Source organism: Mus musculus, chromosome 11 (genome assembly GCF_000001635.26).
Source record: "Mus musculus strain C57BL/6J chromosome 11, GRCm38.p6 C57BL/6J".
Taxonomy (NCBI): domain Eukaryota; kingdom Metazoa; phylum Chordata; class Mammalia; order Rodentia; family Muridae; genus Mus; species Mus musculus.
This window is the reverse complement of record NC_000077.6, coordinates 105736387-105758167: the sequence shown is the minus strand read 5'-3', so window position 1 is coordinate 105758167 and position 21781 is coordinate 105736387. Positions and strand designations below refer to the sequence as shown.

General features: G+C 38.4%; 1 protein-coding gene across 12 annotated transcripts in view; it reads right to left on the bottom strand.

Annotated features, from left to right (window-relative positions):
• The window catches only part of Tanc2 (tetratricopeptide repeat, ankyrin repeat and coiled-coil containing 2), a 339845-nt gene that overhangs the window by 171137 nt on the left and 146927 nt on the right, over window positions 1-21781 (bottom strand). The window lies entirely within an intron of this gene.

The window sequence follows — 21781 nt, the reverse complement described above, 5'->3', positions numbered from 1 at the left end:
ATAAAGGTCATATTCAAAGTAGGTATCTTAGTATATAACTCGTACTCTCCCTGAAAATCCTAACTGCTTAGGTTTTAGGCTGTGCACCCCTCTGCCACACTGCGCAGATAAATGAGCTGTGTGGGGTTAAGGTGCGTTATTGACTTACATTCAAATATTCCGTTAAGCATCTTTCAAAAAAATCCTAGTTAAATATCTTAAAAGTTAAATTAGATTGATTACTTTGACATTTTTCAAACTGAATTATAATAAACTCTAGTTCTCATGACTGCAGAATAAACTCTTTTCATTGCTGAGCCATCTCTTCAGCCCTGATGATTTAATTGCTCAAAATCTTCAGTCCTTCTCTAGGCTGGTATTAAACCACAGTCCTGGCTTTGGAATAATGACCACACCTGCTGAGTTCTGACAAAGACAGCACTGGTCCCTGATCAAGGGACTTTCTTCATATGAATAAAATTTTCAAAAATATTTTTATGATACAGTTTTTGAGTAATGAACAGGAACCAGCAAAAGGGCAGAGATGTATGAAAGAAACCGAGGACAGCAGCAGGAGAATTTGAGGGAAGACTGAAGCATGTTTGAGCATTATGAGATGGAGTCAAGGGCCCTAGAGAATACAGAAAATGTCAATACCTGAACACTACAAAGACAATGTGGACACTGGAACAAACCAGAATTTGCATTAATTATGGAAGAGAAGAAAAGGCTATTTCTAAAATATATATAGTATTCCAGCAAGCAGAGATATCATGATCAACGTTATTCTGACTTGTTTTCCTTTTCAGAGAATTGAGGCTAGCATTAAAGCTCACAATGGATATTTCACCTGTTTTTCTTTGTACCTTCACTCAGTAGATATTTAATTAATTCTACTATCTACCTTGTCACTAGTTCATTTATGTAATAATGGGGCTAAATGACTTGCTTGAGTCAGGGTCTTATTCTGTAGTCCTAGCAGGCCTAGAACCTGCCACGCAGATTAGGATGACTTCAGATTTGCAGTAATGCTCCTGCTCTGGGATGGCAGGTATGTGCTGCTGTATCTGGCTAAATTATTTTGTAAGATAATAATGATGATCACATCCTAGTAACTAATAGCTAACACTGTAATGACAGCGATGCTGGACTGGATAGTAAACATAAACCGAGACTGACAGCGGATGCTGGGGATGTGGAGAAAGAGGAACACTCCTCCACTGCTGCTGGGACTGCAAGCTGGCACAGCCACTCTGGAACCAGTCTGGTGGTTCCTCAGAAAACTGGACATAGAACTACCAGAAGATCCCGCAATACCTCTCCTGGGCATACACCCAGAAGATGTTCCAACTGGTAAGAAGGACACATTCTCCACTATGTTCATAGCAGCCTTATTTATAATAGTCAGAAGCTGGAAAGAACCCAGATGCCCCTCAACAGAGGAATGGATACAGAAAATGTACATTTACACAATGGAGTACTACACAGTTATTAAAAAGCAATGAATTTATAAAATTCTTAGGCAAATGGATGGATCTGGAGGATATCATCCTGAGTGAGGTAACCCAATCATAAAAGAACACACATGATATGCACTCACTGATAAGTGGATATTGGCCAGAAACTTACAATACCCATGATACAATTTGTAAATCACTTAAAACTCAAGAAGAAGGAAGACCAAAGTGTGGATACTTCATTCCTTCTTAGAATGGGGAACAAAATACCCATGGAAGGAGTTATAGGGACAAAGTTCAGAGCAGAGCCTGAAGGAACAACCATCCAGAGACTGCCCCACTTGGGGATCTATCCCATAAACAACCACCAAATCCAGACACTATTGCAGATGCCAACAAGAGCCTGCTGACAGGAGCCTGATATAGCTGTCTCCTGAGGGGCTCTGCCAGTGCCTGGCAAATATAGAAGTGGATGCTCACAGTCATCCATTGGACAGAGTACAAGGTACCCAATGAAGGAGCAAGAGAAAGTACCCAGGGAGCTGAAGGGGTCTGAAGCCCCATAGGAGGAACATCGATACAAACTAACCAATACCCCCAGAGCTCCTTGAAACTATACCACCAATCAAAGAAAACACATGGTGGAACTTGTGGCTCTAACTATATATGTAGCAAAGGATGGCCTAGTCAGTCTTCAATGGGAGGAGAGGCCCTTGGTCCTGTGAAGAAGGCTCTGTGCCCCAGTATAGGGGAATGCCAGGACCAGGAATAGGAGTCGGTGGGTAAGGGAGCAGGGAGAGGGGGAGAGGGGAGGATATAGGGGATTTTCAGAGGGGAAATTAGGAAAGGGGATAACATTTGAAATGTGAAAAAAGAAAATATCTTAAAAAAAAAAAAAGTAAACCAAAACTTAAACCAAGTACTCCGTTGTGACAGAAGCAATGACTGTTGCTCTGAGAAGAATTTTAATTGACACTGGAAACTTGATTCTTCTTCTTCTTCTTCTTCTTCTTTTTTTTTTTTTTTTTTTTTTTTTTTTTTTTTTTTTTTTTTTAAGACAGGCTGCTCTGTATAGCCCTGGCTGTCCTGGAACTCACTTTGTAGACCAGGCTGGCCTTGAACTCAGAAATCCTCCTACCTCTTCTTCCTCAGTGCTGGGATTAAAGGCGTGTGCCACCACGCCTGGCTCGGAAACTTGATTCTTATGCTATTAAAAAAAATCTAATTTTGAAGGTTTAAGCTGAAGAAAGTGCTTATGGATTTAAGGGGCATAATCATTTCAAAGATCTAGGTCTTATTTCTAGAACTTACTAGTAACAAACATGTTATTTACAAAGCCTTGCTTTTTTCGGTCATAGAATTGTTGTTTCAACAAATTTTAATCATGAAAAATATTCAATATGGTGCTTAGATATGATGACAGCTCACAATATAATTTACTGATACATGGAACAGTGAATGCTCCAAATATGAAAAATTTCAGCATGTAGAGGAAGAATAACATACTTAGAGAACACTGTTACTACTGAGTTACAGCCCTGGACTCTGAAGTTTAAAAACTATTGTTTTCCACTATTACACCTATTGATGACACTTTCCTTACAGAAATGTATCAGGTATGGTAGTATATACCTAAAATCCCAGCAATTGGAAGATAGAAGCAAGAAGATAAGGAATTTTAGGCTACACAGTGGATCTGAGGATTAGCCTGGACTTTATGAAGCTCTGTTTCAAACATGAAAATAAAAGAATATTTCAGTGGTAGAAAAAATGCTTAAGCTGTAAATTTTGTTTCAGGAAGATCAGGAGAAGTGTGTGGAACAATGGTAGAGTACTTCCATAATAAGCAAGAAGCCATGGGTTTTAGGTATTTTTATTTCAAATATTATTTCATTCATAATATTGCTCCCCAATATTATGGAACTCATTTTGAATTATGAAATTCTTTTAACTATCCCAGAAATGATGTGATTCTCATGGAAGTATTCAGCACGACAAGTCAACATACAAATCAAATGCCAGCAGGAAGGAATTCACTCTGTTTGGGACTTACATATAGTTTCTCTCTTAGTGATAGGAAACTTCTTTTAGAGCCCAATTCTTTAAGATCTATCTATCTATCTATCTATCTATCTATCTATCTATCTATCTATCTATCTATCTATCTATGTGAGTACATTGTAGCTGTACAGATGATTGTGAGCCTTCATGTGGTTGTTGGGAGTTGAAATTTCAGAACCTCTGCTAACTCTGGTTTACCCTGCTCTCTCCAGTTGGTCCCACTCGCTCCGGTCAACTCCACTTGCTCAGTCCCTGCTCACTCTGGCCCAAAGATTTATTTATTATTATAAATAAGTACACTGTAGCTGACTTCAGACATATCAGAAGAAGGCTTCAGATCTTATTACAGGTGGTTGTGAGCCACCATGTGCTTGCTGGGATTTGAACTCAGGATCTTTGGAAGAGCAGTCAGTGTTCGTACCGCTGAGCCATTTTGCCACCCCTAGAGCCTAATTCTAATTGCAGATACTGAGCTGCTTTCAAAAAAGCTAGGCAACAACAATACTTGACGACTAAGACTTAGATAACTACTTTATAAATTTATCTACATTTACCTAAATCCACTCGACCTTCATAAAACTTTTTTTATGAAGAACACACTTAACCCTAGTTTGAAAATGGGAAGTCAGAATCACGAGACTTCTTATGAAGGCCTACAGTAATCAACTGGTAGAATCTACAGGTATTTTCATTTCAAATATTATTCATTTATAACATTGCTCCCCATATATTATGGGACTCACTTTGAATTATGAAAAACATTTCATTAGTCTGGAAAGGATGTGAGTCTCATGGAAGTATACAGCATGGCAGACATCACTGATGGTTACCAACATCCAGTCTCCATTCAGTCCTAAGCACGAAAGCAATTAGGACTTTCAGCTCTTGTGCAAATTAGGAAGGACTATGTGACTACTGTAGCCAACAGACAACATAGTCTCTGCTAAGTCTACCATCTGCCTCTTCCTTATGCAGAAACATCATGAAGCAAATCTCATATTGAGATGGTGGAGCAAGACTAACTGAGCTGCCCAAGCTTGCTGGATGAACTAGAAACAGACATTGTTGCATGAAGTCATAAATATTTTTAAGACTGTTATGGTATCTGACCTATCATAACTAATGAAATAGCTATAAAGTAGTTCCCTTTTAAATTATGTATCAATCTTTCCATGTCAAGGAGGACATTTTAATGTAACACTAATACCAACAAATCCTTATTTTTAGCCAAGAGGAACAGTTTATTTATCTTTACGGCTTCTTGAAACTTTATGAATCTATCTAGAATGTTCTAGGGAATCTTCTAGTTATGTAACATACTGATTTTTCCAGTTTGATTGGAAAAAATTCTTTTCTTATATTAATTCTTTTATTTCTTTTTACACATCTGTGTGAGTGCAGTCATTCTCCCTCCCTCCTTCCCCCCTCTCTCCTCCCAGCCTCCTACCCCCTCTTTCTGTGTGTGTGTGTGTGTGTGTGTGTGTGTGTGTGTGTGTGTGTGGTGTAGGGGGCGCATTTGGAAGCCAGCTGGACTCACAGGCAGTTATGAGCAGCCCAACATGTGTGCTAAGAATGGAACTAAGGTTCTCAGAAGAGCAGCAAACTTTTATAAACATAGTCATCTAACAAGTCATATTTAAAAAAACAAATTTATTTAGGGTCTTGAGAGAGGGCTCAGTGGTTAAAAGCACTTACTGCTCTTGTTGAGAGCCTAAGTTTGGTTTTCAGCACCATGTGGTAGCTCATAATCATCTATAACTAATTCTAGGAACCAGATACTCTCTTCTGGCCTCTGTGCGTACTAAGTATGTGTGTAGTATACTAGCGTCCAAAAAACTGACCTCTGACTTCCACACCCCCTATAACACTAAATAAAATTTAAAAGAGGGATTGGAGAGATGAATCAGTGATTAACAGCACTAACTGTCCTGAAGAGGACCAAGGTTTGGTTCCCAGAACCCCAAATGGCAGCTAACAACCATCTGTAACTTCTGTTTGAAAGTATCCAATGTCTTTTCTATGGTCTCTGAGAACATAAGGCACAAACATGTAGACAAATACTCACACACATAAAAATTTTATTTTCAAGAAAAGAATATTAGGAGCTGGAGTGTTGGCTCAGTTGGCAAAGTGTTTGCCACATAAACTCCTTAGAATCCTTGTGGAAAAGCTGGGGATAGTTTGTCCTTGTAAAACTCCTTCCTCCAGTGAATATCCAGCTCATAAAAGCTTTATGACTGTCTTGTGTGCCACCCTCTATGGACCAAGTGCCTATATGGACACATGTGCTTATGGGAATATTTCGAATTCCAGCAACAATAGCTAGCAATGTGTGGCAGGATGACCATCCCTGTAAAGAGGCTCTGAGAGAATGGTATAAATCTGTGAAAGTGAAGCCTAGGTTTTAATGAAGACTTCAGGATATTGGTGGTACTGAGACCATGAAACATCTGCCTAAAATATTCACATATGTGGGATGGAGCCAACTCAAGAGCAACGGTGTGTGCTCCCGGTGGCAGAGTGGAGTTCTGAGGCTACCTAAAGTGTTTATACTCTAGATGATCCCAAAGTCAATCCCAGATGCCAGATGTGAGGTGTGAGGATTTGGTGGTTACTTGCCTGGTTTGTTTCAAAATTTCTTTGTTATGCCCCAATACCCCATTTTGGAATGGGATTATATACTTTGTGCCATTGTATGTTGGTAGTATGTACTGTGCTTTCGATTTTATAGGAGCTCATAGGAAAGAGATGTCCTTACATCTCAGATGAGATGTGGACTTTTGACTTCTGAACAGTGCTAGACTGCTGCCTTGTTTGGCCTCAGTGCGAAAGGATGTACCTAATCCTGTAGAGACTTGATGTCCCAAGGAAGGAGCATGAGGCTCTCTCTCTCTCTCTCTCTCTCTCTCTCTCTCTCTCTCTCTCTCTGTGTGTGTGTGTGTGTGTGTTGGGGTTGTGGGGGTGCACCATCTCAGAGGCAAAGTGGGGGACCGGGAAGAAGGGCAACATTTGGAATGTTAAATAAATAAAACAATTATTAAAAAAGAAAAAAGAAGCTGGGCAGTGGTAGTGCACAGCTTTAATCCCAGCATTTGGGAGGCAGAGGCAGGCAGATTTCTGAGTTCCAGGCCAGCCTGGTCTACAGAGCGAGTTCCAGGACAGCCAGGGCTACACAGAGAAACCCTGTCTCGGAAAACGAAAAGGAAAAAAAAAAAAGGAAAAAGAAAAAAGAAAGCGGATAGTGAACAAGACATGGGGCTAGGCTATGGAGCCTCAAGATTTGGCCTCAAAGACCACTTCCTCCACATCCTTCTCAAACATCACCAGCCAGGAACCAAGTATTTAAGCATGTGAACCTAAGAGGTATATTTCATGTTCAAACCACAACAGTCTACTCAGGGTACCAATAGGTTAGTGGCCATCTCATGATGCAAAATACACTCAGTCTAGCTTCAAAAGTCCCCATAGTCTTCAACAGTCTAGCACTATTCAAAAGGCTTTGAGGTTTTAAAAGCTCAAACTATGCTCAGTAGTTCACTTTCTCTTCTTGCTGTCTGCCAATCCAGATGTTTCTTCATCACCTTATCTGCCTTCACACTGCCATGTTTCCCACCATGATAACAGACTAAACCTCTGAGTTGTAATTCAGCCCCAATTCAATGTTTTCCTTTATAGGAGTTGCTTTGGTCATGGTATCTCTTCACAGTAATCAAACTTTGAGATGATTGAGAACAAAACATTTATTTGCAACTGCATTTAAATTGGTATCCCAATCTCCAATAGTGACTAGAAATCTAAGTATGCAGATTTGACAGAGTGGTACAATGACTGTCTTACATGTACAAAGTCCTAGTTTGATTCACAATGCCAGAAATAATTTGGTACCTAATATGAAAGATACAACTGATGAAATGTTCTTATTAAGAATAACACATTAGAGTCATGATTGGCATTTAGGTAAGAAAATTAGGAAATATCAGGTATAAATGGGAAATATAAATTAGCAAGTTAAACATTTTTCACATAGACAAACTTAAGTCATTTGAGCAAGGTAGTCTCTTGTTTAATCAGAGCAATGCACTCTGATAATTTTCCTTGCCATCTCTCAGGAAGGTCAACCCAGTTTTACATATTTTTAATAGCTTTTATTTCTACTGATGGCACAGTAAGAAGTCAAAAGTGAGGGCAGAAAGCAGAGACTGAATGTGTTTTACATGTGTCAACACAGAAAAGCTAAAGTTACCATGTTAAGTTGAGAGTACATCATTAGGTCATCATTGAAAACATCAGATTGATTCGTGGGCTCTCAGATTTAGTTTCTAAAATGTGCTAGGATGAGAAATGGCTGAAGATGTGTGAAAAAGCTTTATTATGGTCACTCACCAAACCTCACATAGAAAGAAAATCTGAAAAGCGTGCTTCCTATAACAATGAGAGGAAAAAAAAAAGACAGATAAGAAGAATTTAATTTCAGAGGACGGAAGGAAGAATAAAGCGACAAATAGCTAGGGATGGGAATAGAAGTACATGCATCAAATAAATCCTTTCAAAGCCCAGGAGGAACAAGAGCTAACACCAGATTCACATGTAGGAAGCAATGTTTCATCTCAATGAAATGTTGTATATTCAGATTATCTGAGAAAGACTGAAGCCTGTCAAGCTCACTTCTGCCCTTTATATTTATATAAGTATACCTGTTGTCCAAAGACCCATGAACACAGTTATAGCATAATCATGCTTCTCTTTGTCTTGCCTGGGTAGATAAGGAAGGAAGGAACAGGATTATCTCATCACCATGGCGACTTAATACAACAGAATGTATTTTCCACTTGATATAGATGGTTAGCACAATCTGTCAAGACTCCCTTCTTTCTTCTTCCTTATTACTATATAATCCAGCCTGGCCAGGAATTTGTAATCCTCTCACCTCAGCCTTCTAACTGCAGTGAGGGATTACACGCCCAGCTTCAATGCTACTCCTCTGTGCAGTATACTTTCCATTATTATTTCAGAGCCTTGATGTATTCTCTGTGACACTCTTCTCTGGTCTTTGTTTCCTCAGCTCAGCAGGACTGTCATTCTCATATTCTCCACAGAGTACATTCAGGCAAGAATCCAAGGTTTGCTTCATTCTTGACCCCTGCCCTATCCTTTCACTCAGTGATTACATAGCCATGCTGTCATCTGTGCAGTCTCCAAAAACAGTTGTTTCCTGTGGGAAGGCCAGTCTAATAATGGCTAAATTATCACATGGGAAGAACCTCTTACAATGCTTCAACTTGCATTTACTGTTTATTATTCAAGAATGTATCTGATGAGAGACAAGTTTATCTGTCTGGGATTACAGGCATGTACTGAAATGCTCAGTTTTATGCAGACGTTGAAGATTGAAACCAGGTTCTTACTTTATCAGTTGAGCAATTCTCCCTGGCCCTGAAGCAAATGACTTTTAAAAGGAGCATGTGGATTCTAAAAATAACAAGTAAATTCACTTGGTGGTAAGACTTATATTATATGACCTTTTATTGTGTTGTCTTTGATAAATTATTAAACTTTTCAAGTGTGGATTCCTTATCTTAAAAATGTGAGGCATAAAGTCTCTCTCCATTATAAGCTATCAAATTTGAATGATAAATAAATTAAGAGGTAGATATGGATAAAAGATATTAATATTTATTATTTAGACCACGAAACAAATAACAAAGCTATATTAAACCTCCCAAGGCCACAGACTATCCCTGGGACAGAAACTGAAATGTGATGTGAGACTCATTATTTAGCAATGGCATATAAAACAGACACCACTGCTCAAGGTCATCACAGAGATTTAAATGAACTAATCTTTGTAAAATCATCATAATGCCTTATATCATGTTGTGCTCAACCCTAGATATTTAATAGTGTATAATGGTGACGACAGTGGTGGTAGTGGTGTGTTGACAAGCAATGGAGGAACATGGAAAGAAACATACGGTAACTTTTAGGGTGCTGGTCAGAGTGGTTGGCCTTAGTGAAGATGACTTATGACGTCTAACTGCAAAATGTAACCTGCTCCAGTTCTTGGCTCAGTTCTTTCTGCCCCTCTATCTTTGCCTCTAAACAGAAACCTGGTATATAATGAATAAAAATGACTTTTAGAAGAATATATACTGTACTAAGTGTACTGGTACAAACTGTCTTCTATGGTACAGAATGTTGAGGAAATATGTTTATAGTAAAGAAAGCTAAAACCAAATTCCCCGCTGAACACTTTACCAGTGATTTAAAAGTATACTATGTTATATATTAGATCCTGATATTATAAACCTCAAGTATAAATTCTACCTGTTCTATTACTGCATATGAGCAACCAAACCTCATTAGTGTATACGTTTGTAAAAGGTACTACCATCAGATAATCTCAGTGCAGAACTCAGAATCATATAGAATGCAGCCACACTGCTGTCTGCCCTTTTGCACTGGCAACTAATCAACTAATAGTACCTCACAATATGCTGATTAAAATTACATAAAACTCCTTGAAGAAATAATTTTCTCTAGATCTGAGAGAGAGAAACAGATTTGAACAATAACAATGTACATGATGGGCAGTTGTCATTTACTGGCTGTTTGAAACTGTTGTTTTTTTTTTCTCCAAAGCTTTAAGCAAGTAATATGAAGACCTTAATTATTCACTGTGAAGGTAGAAACTGCTACAGTTTGCATAAGTATCAGCATTTGCCAGTACTAGAATAAAATTGGTTACAAATAAGTTAAAAAGAGGGACCAAGAAGAGGGCTTAGGGGGTAAAGTGCTTGCTGCAAGCAAGAGGTTGAGTTTGAACCCTTGGTACCAACAGTAAAAACTCTGGGCATGGTAGTCTACACCTCAAATCCTAGCTCTAGAGACAGAGATAGATGGATTTCTGTGGCTCTCGCCAGCCACTCTAGCCACAATGATGACCTCTAGAATCAGTTAGTGACCCTGCCTTTAAAAATAAAGTGAAGAAATGATTGAGGAATATAATTCCAATGTCAACATCTGGCCTCCACACATGGTTGCACAAGGAAGTACATATACATGTACACATATGTGCACACATACATACACTCACACATAAGCATGCACATACAGGAACAGATAGGATAAAAGAATAACTGTTATAACTATGTATTTCAAAGCAGTAGGATTTTGAACGTTCACAACACTAGGTAATGATGAGTGAGTCTAATCACCCTGATTTGATCATTACACAACCTATGAGCAGTCAACTACTGCAGTGTATTCTACACACATGTACAGCTACTATGCATCATCTAAAACTTTTAAAAATTAATAGATTAAAGCATACACTAGCCTGTCCTGTGGGCAGAAATGACTATGGAGATATTTCTAAGGATTAAATGTGAATGCCAGTAACTTTCTGGCTTGTTTTTGGAATGTGCAGTTGTTACTAGTCTTACAATAGGAAATTCACACCAAAGAACACTCAGTAATTCCAACCCAGGGTTAAGAATCACATTTCATTGACGTCAGAATGTTGGTCAGAAATTACCAGTGTGTAGAAGGGCAAGCTGCTTTTCAGTCTCTGATGCCCTGGTATCATCTTGGTAGAGAACAGGAAAAAGGATAAGAACACGATTAGCTCATGAAAAAAACAGGGTCTGAACTTGAGTTGCTTTCTCTACTAGAAAGGTAAACCATGGGAAGAAGGTAGCCAGAGGAACTAGATGAGCACTATGCCAGGGAAGACTGACTTAGGTAGGAGTGTTCCATTTCATAACAGCATGGAGGACTGGCAGTGTGACCATAAGGAGAGGAGACATGCAGTGTGGACACACTACCTAGGTTTGGATCTAGTTTCTGGGGTTTTCACAAATCTGCATTTTGAGCTGAATAAACACACTCCTCTGTTTCATTTTTAAGATGTAGAGGGAAAAGCTAGAAGAGTGGAACTTAAATCATGATGTGTAACAGAAGAAAGAATGGAGGCTAAAAAGCCAATCTCAAACTTCTAACTTTAGACACTGTCTCCTACATTGTTCTTTCACTAATGTATCTCACTGGATATCTGAGAAACGTTATGTAAAAGTATGGGGCAACAAAAGCTGAAGAGGTAAACAATAAAATCAGTTTTCATAAAGCTGGCTCCACAACCAGGCATAGGTGAGACATGCACAGCACTCAGGAGGCTGAGGCAGGAGAACAGAGTTTGAGGCCAAAGCAAATTTGAAACCATCCATAAAATAATCATTTAAGTTTCCCTTGTCTAACTTTGGCCATATACTAATGGTAGAAACACAGGTTATACTTAGGGTTCACTCTATGCTACACAATGCTAAACACCCGGTACATGATTTGTTTAAACTATTCTTGAGAGATAGTTACTCTTATGCACATTTTAAATACAATACAAAACCTGACTGTGACTAACTGGTGATCAGTTACACAGTACAGAGGTACAGATGCTAGAGCCTACATCATGATGTCTGATCACAGTCCAGGTGATTAGCTTCTGCAGTTTTCCTTTAAGATATAATTTATTTACACAATCAGACATGCATCTGATTCTGGCCCCTTCTGACAGAGGGGATTTAGACTCTGTGCTTTGAAATGGTGTTTTGAAGTGTGGGGGAAATGCCAGGGTGGGGAGGCGGAAGTGGATGGGTGGGTGAGTGGGGGAGCACCCTCAAAGAAGCAGGGGGAGGGAGAATGGGATGTGGCTTTCTGGAGGGGAAACTGGGAAAGGGGATAATATCTGAAATGTAAGTAAATAAAATATCCAATAAAAAAAAAGAAATGGTGTTTCTAAGCACAAATCTCCATTTTTGACTAAACTTAACACAAGCCATGTATGGACAAGACCACACTTGCATGTCTAGCCCACATTAATGTGGCTTTTCTAGTCAGGAATCCTAAACAGCACAAAGACAATATATAAATGTGGCCCTCTCACTGTCTTGATAGAGACTAGTTCATTGTTAAAAATGTTGACAATAATAAGGAAAACACACACATATTATTAAAGAATCTAACTTAAAATATAAGTATAAATCTATTAACTACACTTTTGATGTAAAATCTGGACCCTTTTTGTCAGAATATGAGTTCCAATTCTTTCTTGCATAAAGAGCACAAATTTGCATAGTCAATATCTTTAAAACAAAAACAAATGGGACTGGAGAGAGAGCTCAGCAGTTAAGAACACTTGGTTTGGTTCCCAGTACTCCCATGGTGGCTCACAATCACTTGTAATTTCCTATTGTGCCTCTTTGGACACCATGCACACTTGCAGTATACATATATACATAGAGGCAAAATATTAATGCACAAAATAAAAACAAATTTGTTTTAAAAATAAAAACATGGAGAAGCCAAATATAAATAGATTTATGAAATCCTTTAATCTGTTATATTAATTAACAATTTACCTTTTCTGACATGTTAAGTTTTCCTAAAACTTTTAATGTAACTTTTCTAGAAACATTTCTTACTTTATTCTTTTTGTATTTCATTTATTAGTTAATGCATATATAATTGAATTATATTATTAGAATGGAACATACAATGAGCATTAGAAGCACAAGGCAAAGACACAGAAGCTCCTTGGTGTATGAAAATGAACTTCAGCCTGACCTACTAGTCCTGGTAACAGTCAGTGGATACCACAAAGGGAACAGAAAATATTAATTCTGGAAGCAGTTAGATACAAGTCAGTAAGCACTAAGTCACCTTGTCAGGGCAAGCTAAACCACAATGTAAAGCTAGACTCAGAAGCATAACTGAAGCACTTCAGAAGTTACTAGGTGTTATGGTTAATTTATAGTCAAAATGGCCAGATTTGAAATCAGCTAGGAAACAATCTTCAACAATGTGTGTAAGGGCATTTCTAGAGGTAGTTAACTAATGAAGGAAGATCCATCCTGAATATGTGTACACCATTTCATGAGCTGGGGTCCCAGGTAGAATAAAAAAAATGAAAAAAGAGAAGCCTAGACATTTCCTTCTCCTTGCTTCCTGACTACCTACATGCCATGCCCAGCTGCCTCACACTCCTGCTGCACTGGACAGTGGGGACAGTGGGGACAGTGGGGACAAGTCATACAAATAAATCCTCCTTCCTTACCTTCCTCTTGTTAGCTAGTTTGTCACAGGAATGAGAAGAATAACTAATGTATCCATTCTCAGTGTTTAGATTTAGAGAGGTAGACAATACAAAATTCTGCTGAGGTTGGAAACATGACTGAGTTTGTTTAGCACATTCACCGTGTGCACAAGGCCCTGGGTTCAGCCCTCAATCACAACAAACAAGCAAATGAATAAAAATAAACAAGGAACACCAGAGCCAGTCCAGTAAGGGAAAGGAGGAAGGACCCAAACAGTGTGAAACTGTAGAGCATGAATTACTATAGAACAGGGAGTCATTTGCATGTAACCAAATTTCTATCTCAAAACTATTTAATTCCTGTGACATTCTATAGCTATTTTCTCAACAATACACTATTTAAGAAGTGTCAAAAACAAAAATAGGAACATGAAACAAAACCACTGCAGACAGATCAGCTTGATAATGTTTTTCAAAATCCAAGATACAGTCTAGGAAAATTATATAACTACACTCTGGCATCAAAGGGAGGGGAGGCCCTTGGTCCTATGAAGGCTTGATGCCCCAGCATAGGGGACTGTGAGGACGGTAGAATGGGAGTGAGTGGGTGAGTGAGTGGGAGAGCACCCTCATGGAGGCAGGGGGCAGAGAGGGTTGGATGGGGGGTTTTCGGAGGGGAAACCAAGAAGGGAGATAACATTTGAAATGTAAAAAAACAAAATAACCAATAAAAAATTTTTTAAAAAAATTTAAAAGCTAGAAATACAAGAGGTACCATAGTTCAATGTCACATTGCACACACAAATGAAGAACTGTAATTTATATTAGTAGATTAGGCATTGCCATATCTAGAAAAACTGCTCACTAAAGCAAATTTATCTCCAAAGTGAGAAGGGAGTTGAAATTACTAGACATTTGGTTCAATGTCAAGAATTCTACTACATAACAGACAATACCTATCTAATGGTAAAGACAAGAAAAGTAATAGCAAATTTTATTTTTCTTTGTTGGCATATTACATTTGTCCTTTTGGGGTACTTAGTCATGAGGTCATACATCCCCACCTCAGCTTAGGTGAGCTCTATCTTAAACTTTCAGTAACACATTTTGAGAGCAGGCCAATCTTGACATAAAACTAATTCTCTCTTTTCTAGGCCTATAATATGGTGAGTGAGTCCTAAGAATTGGGATGAAGGTGTGACTCATATGGCATACCTCCATCTAGCCTCTGTTTAAAAGAATTTATCATCACAAGTCAGATCAATCTGTAATGAAGTGGTGAGTCAAGCAGCCTCAAGCTCGAACTTTAATAAAACCTTAGTGAGAAAATGCTCTTTCCATTATAATAAGATTATCTACTTTGGTCTGCTCAGATGAAGGAACTGAAACAGACTTATTACTGAAGCACCAACTAATCTCAGTATGTTTTATTGATCTATTCACCACCAGTGTCCATGAAAGATCTGTGAATGTCTACAACATGCCAGGCATGGGACTACAAAGTGAAGATAGAATAGATGATGTATTCTGTTTCTGGGCTAGAGGGAAATAAAACATAGATTACAATTTTTTTATGATTCAAACTGTTGAAAAATGTATTCTCTTATAAAGGCCTAATGAAGAGGCTACTGGTATTACCTGTCTCTTGAAGACAAGGAAGGAAACTGAGGCACAGAGGGGTTAAGTTATAGCTTCCAAACAGAACTGATTTGTGTTAGTCAAGAAACAAATCCAGGCTTTCTGGTTTCCATCCGGAGCTGATCCTGTGCCACAGCATTCTATACCTAAATACCACCAGGAGAGAGCTGGTCTCCCAGGAGTGCAAACACACAGGCTTGCAGAAGGGATAAGCCATAGTCAGAGACAGCAAGACCAACTAACACCAGAGAATAACCAGATGGCACAAGGCAAGGACAAGAACATAAGCATTAGAAACTAAGGCTACTTGGCATCATCAAAACCCAGTTCTCCCACCACATTGAGCCCTGGATAGCCTAACACACCAGAAAAGCAAGACTCTGCTTTAAAATCACATCTCATACTGATGACAGAATCGACTTTAAGAAGGACATAAATAACTCCCTTAAAGAAATACAGGAGAACACAGGTAAACAGGTAGAAGTCCTTAAAGAGGAAACACAAAAATTCCTTAAAGAATTACAGGAAAACACAACCAAACAGGTGAAGGAGTTAAACAAAACCATCCAGGATCTAAAAATGGAAATAGAAACAATAAAGAAATCATAAAGGGAGACAAACCTGGAGATAGAAAACCTAGGAAAGAGATCAGGAGTCATAGATCACCGACAGAATACAAGAGAAAGAAGAGAGAATCTCAGGAGCAGAAGATACCATAGAAAACATTGACATAACATTCAAAGAAAATTCAAAATGCAAAAAGCTCCTAACCCAAATTATCCAGGAAATATAGGACACAATGAGAAGACCAAACCTAGTATAATAGGTATAGAAGAGAGTGAAGATTCCCAAGGACAAACAGCCAGTAAATAACTTCAACAAAATTATAAAAGAAAACTTCCCTAACCTAAAGAAAGAGATGCCCATACACATACAAGAAGCTTATGGAACTCCAAATAGATTGGACCAGAAAAGAAATTATTCCCATCACACAATAATCAAAACACCAAATGTACAAAACAAAGAGAGAATATTAAAAGCAGTAAGGGAAAAAGGTCAAGTAACATATATAATGGCACAACTATCAGAATTACACCAGACTTCTCACCAGACATATGAAAGCTAGAAGATCCTGGGGAAATGTCATACAGACCCTAAAAGAACACAAATGCCAGCCCAGCCTACTATACCCAGCAAAACTCTCAATTACCATACATGGAGAAACCAAGATATTCCATGACAAAACCAAATTTACACAATATCTTTCTACAAACCCAGCCCTACAAAGGATAATAGATGAAAAACACTAACACAAGGAGGGAAACTACACCCTAGAAAAAGCAAGAAAGTAATCTTTCAACAAACCCAAAAGAAGGTAGCCACACAAACATAAAAATAACATCAAAAATAACAGGAAGCAACAATCACTATTCCTTAATACCTCTTAATATCAATGGAATCAATTCCCCAATAAAAAGACATAGACTAACTGACTGGATACATAAACATGATCCAACGTATGCTACATACAGGAAACGGACCTAAGTGCCAAAAAAAAAAAAAAGACACTACCTCAGAGTAAAGGGCTGGAAACAACTTTCCAAGCAAATGGTCCCAAGAAACAAGCCGGAGTAATCATTCTAATATCGTATAAAATCAACTTTCAACCTAAAGTTATCAAAAAGGATAAGGAAGGATACTTCATACTGGTCAAAGGAAAAAATCTACCAAGAACTCTCAATTTTGAACATCTATGCTCCAAACACAAGGGTACCTACATTCATAAAAGAAACTTTACTAAAGCTCAAAGCATACATTGCATATCACACAATAACAGTGGGAGACTTCACTCTCATCAATGGACAGATCAAGGAAACACAAACTAAACAAAGATAAAGTAAAACTAACAGAAGTTATGGATCAAATGGATTTAACAGATATCTATAGAACATTTTCACCCTATAACAAAAGGATATACCTTTTTCTCAGTACCTCATGATACCTTCTCCAAAATTGACCATATAATTGGTCACAAATAGGCCTCAACAGATAGAGCAAGACTGAAATAATCCTATGCATCCTATCAGATCACCACAGTCTAAGGCCGGTCTTCAATAACAACATAAACAATAGAAAACCTACATACTTGTGGAAGCTGAACAATGACCTACTCGATGATAACTTGGTCAAGGAAGAAAGAAAGAAAGAAATTAAAGACTTTTTCAAATTTAATAATAATGAAGACACAGCATACTCAAACTTATGGGACACATTGAAAGCAGTCCTAAGAGGGAAACTTCTATCTCTGAGTGTCTCCAAAAGGAATCTGCAGAGAGCATACACTAGTAGCTTGATAGCACACTTGAAAGCTCCAGAACAAAAAGAAGTAAATACACCCAAATGGAGGAGACAGCAGGAAATAATCAAACTCAGGGCTGAAACCAACCAAATAGAAACAAAAAGAACTATATGAAGAATCAACGGAAACCAGGAGCTAGATCTTCGAGAAGATCAACAAGATAGATAAACCCTTAGCCAGACTAACCAGAGAGCAGAGAGACATTATCCAAATTAACAAAATCAGAAATGAAACGGGAGATGTAACAATAAAAACTGAGGAAATTAAAAAAATTCATCAGATCCTACTACAAAAGCCTATATTCAATAAAACTGGAAAATCTGGATGAAATGAAAAAATTTCTAGACAGATACAAAATACCAAAGTTGAATCAGGATCAGATAAGCCATCTAAAGAGTCCCATAACTCCTAAAGAAATAGAAGCAGTCATTAATAGTCTCTCAACCAACCAAACAAAAAAACCCCAAAACAACAACAACGAAAACCCAGGACCAGATGGGTTTAGTGCAGAATTCTATCAGACCGTCAAAGAAGACCTAATACCAATATTCTTCAAACTATTTCACACAATAGAATCAGAAGGTACTCTACCCAATTTGTTCTATGAAGCCACAGTTACACTGATATCAAAACCACACAAAGACCCAACAAAGAAAGACAACTTCAGACCAATCTCCCTTATGAATATAGATGCAAAAATACTCAATAAAATTCCTGCAAACTGAATCCAAGAACATTTCAAAACAATCATTCAACATGATCAAGTAGGCTTCATTCCAGGGATGCAGGGATGTTCAATATATGGAAATCCATCAATGTAATCCACTACATAAACAAAGAAAAAGACCACATGATCATTTAACTAGATGCTAAAAAAGCATTTAACAAAATCCAACATTCCTTCATGTTAAAGGTCTTGGAAAGATTAGGAATTCAAGGCCCATATCTAAATATAGTAAAAGCAATATACAGCAAACCAGTAGCCAAAATCAAACTAAATGGAGAGAAACTTGAAGCAATCCCACTAAAATCAGGTACTAGACAAGGATGCCCACTTTCTCCCTATCTATTCAATATAGCACTTGAAGTTCACAATATAAATATAAAGTATTTATATAAACAACAACATAAAACAATATAAGCCGGGCGGTAGTGGCACATGCCTTTAATCCCAGCACTTGGGAGGCAGAGGCAGGCGGATTTCTGAGTTCAAGGCCAGCCTGGTCTACAGAGTGAGTTCCAGGACAGCCAGGGCTACACAGAGAAAGCCTGTCTCGAAAAACCAAAATAAATAAATAAATAAATAAATAAATAAATAAATTATCTTGGTGTGAGTCTAACCAAACAAGTGAAAGATCTGTATGACAAGAACTAGTCTCTGAAGAAAGAAGTCAAAGAAGACCTGAGAAGATAGAAAGATCTCACATGCTCGTGGATTGGCAGGATTAATATAGTAAAAATGGCCATCTTGCTGAAAGCAATCTACAGTTACAATATAATCCCCATCAAAATTCCATCTTAATTCTTCATATAGTTAGAAAGAGCAATTCTCAAATTCATTTGGAATAGCAAAAAACCCAGGATAGTGAAAACTATTCTCAACAATAAAAGAACTTCTGGAATGGAATCACCATTCCAGACCTCAAGCTGTACTACAGAGCAATATTGATAAAACCTGCATGGTATTGGTACAGTGACAGACAGGTAGATCAATGGAATAAAACTGAAGACCCAGAAATGAACCCACACACCTATGGACACTTGATCTTTGACAAAGGAGCTAAATGGCTTCCAGTGTAAAAAAGACAGCATTTTCAACAAATAGTGCTGGGTCAACTGGCGGTCAACATGTAGAAAAATGCAAATTGATCCATTCTTATCTTCCTGTACAAAGCTCAAGTCCAAGTGGATTAAGGACCTCCACATAAAACCAGATATACTGAATCTAGTAGAAGAGAAAGCAGGAAAAAGCCTTGAACATATAGGCACAGGGGTAATGTTCCTGAACAGAGCATCAATGATTTATGCTCTAAGATAAAGAATCAACAAATGGGACCTCATGAGACTGAAAAGCTTCTGTAAGGCAAAGGACACTGTCAATAGGACAAAATGGCAACCAACAGATTGGGAAAAGATCTTTACCAATCCTACATCTGATAGAGGGCTAATATCCAATATATACAAAAAACTCAAGAAAACCAAATAACCTTATTTAAAAATGGGGAGCAGAGCTAAACAGAGAATTTTCAACTGGGGAAACTTGAATGGTCAAGAAGCACCTGAAAAAAATGTTCAACATCCTTAGTCATCAGGGAAATGCAAATCAAAACAACCCTGAGATTCTACCTCACACCAGTCAGAATGGCTAAGATCAAAAACTCAGGTGACAGCAGATGCTGGCAAGGATGTGGAGAAAGAACACTCCTCCATTGCTGGTGGGACTGCAAGCTGGTACAACCACTCTGGAAATCAGTGTGGAGGTTCCTCAGAAAATTGGACATAGTATTACCTGTGGACCCTGCTATACCACTCCTGGGCATATACCCAGAAGATGCTCCAACATGTAATAACTATGTTCATATCAACATGTTCCACTATGTTCATAGTAACCATATTTATAATAACCAGAAGGTGGAAACAACCCAGATGTCCCTCAACAGAGGAATGGATACAGAAAATGTGGTACATTTACACAATGGAATACTACTCAGCTACTAAAAATAATGACTTCATGAAACTCGCAGGCAAATGGATGGAACTTGAAAATATCATCCTGAGTGAGGTAACCCAGTCACAAAAGAACACACATGGTACACACTCACTGTAAGTGGATATTAGCCCAAAAGTTTGGAATACCCAAGATTCAATTCACAGCCCATATGAAGCCCAAGAAGAAGGAAGACAAAAGTGTTGATGCTTCAGTGCTTCTTAAAAGGAGGAACAAAATACTCACAGGAGAAAATATGGAGACAAATTGTGGAGCAGAGACTGAAGGAAAGATCATCCAGAGACTGCCCCACCTGAGGATCCATCCCATATACAGTCACTAAACTTGGATGCTAGGAATTGCTTGTTGACAGGAGCTTATATGGCTGTCTCCTGAGAAGCTCTGCTAGAGCCTGACAAATATAGAGGCAGATGCTCATAGCCAACCATTTGACTGAGCGTGGGGTCCCTGATGGAGGAATTGTAGAAGAAACTGAAGGAACTGAGGGGGATTGCAGTCCCATGGGGAGAGTAACAGTGTCAACAGGCCAGACCCTCCCTCCCCAGAGCTTGCCGGGGACTGGACCACCAACCAAAGAGTACATATGGAGGGACCCATGGCTCAGGCTGCATATGTAGCAGAGGATGGCCTTGTTGGACATCAGTGGGAGGAGCAGTCCTTGCGCCTAAGAGTGTTCCATGCCGCAGTGCAGAGAAATGCCAGGGAGGGAAGACAGGAGTGATTGGGTGGGGGGTCACACTCATAGAGGCAGGGGGAGGGACGATTGAATAGGGGGTTTCCAAAGGGGAGACCTGGAAAGGGGAACACATCTGAAAAGTAAATAAAGAAAGTATCCAATAAAAAAAGAGAAAAATATATATGAAAAAAATAGAAGAAGCAAATTCAGGCATAGGCAACCTTATAATGATAAGTAATTTAAAACTCAGATTTCTAGAGGGCTCGAGGGATGGCTGAGCATTTATGTAGACCCAGGTTTAGTTCCCAACACCCACATGGTAGCTCATAATTGGCTGTAACCATTTAGAGGAGATGCAGTTCTTCTGGCCTCTGCAGTAACCAGGTGTACTCTAACATATATGAACACACCCTACTTATATACATAAACTAAAAAATAAAACAAAAATATTTAACATTTCTACTAAATGCTAAAATTTGGAGAAGCCTATTCTGTACTAAATATGTAATCTCACAATTTTATACTCTTATTTTTTCTTGTACAGGCTTCTTTTAAATTACACAAAGAAATTAAAATGAGTTTTAACTACTTTCTGTTCACTTTGAAAACATAACAAGTAAAAGTGAAAAGTGGCTTGCCTTCGTACCAAAAGAAATAGTAGAGAGAATGGAAAAGTAAAGAAAGGTACAGGAAGATCAGCTAACCTTGCACTTCTCTGTGTGATAATCCATCTGTCAGCCTAGGCAGTAAGTCTTACAGCATGCTGTCAGCATTTATTTGTCCTGACAAACTCTATGGG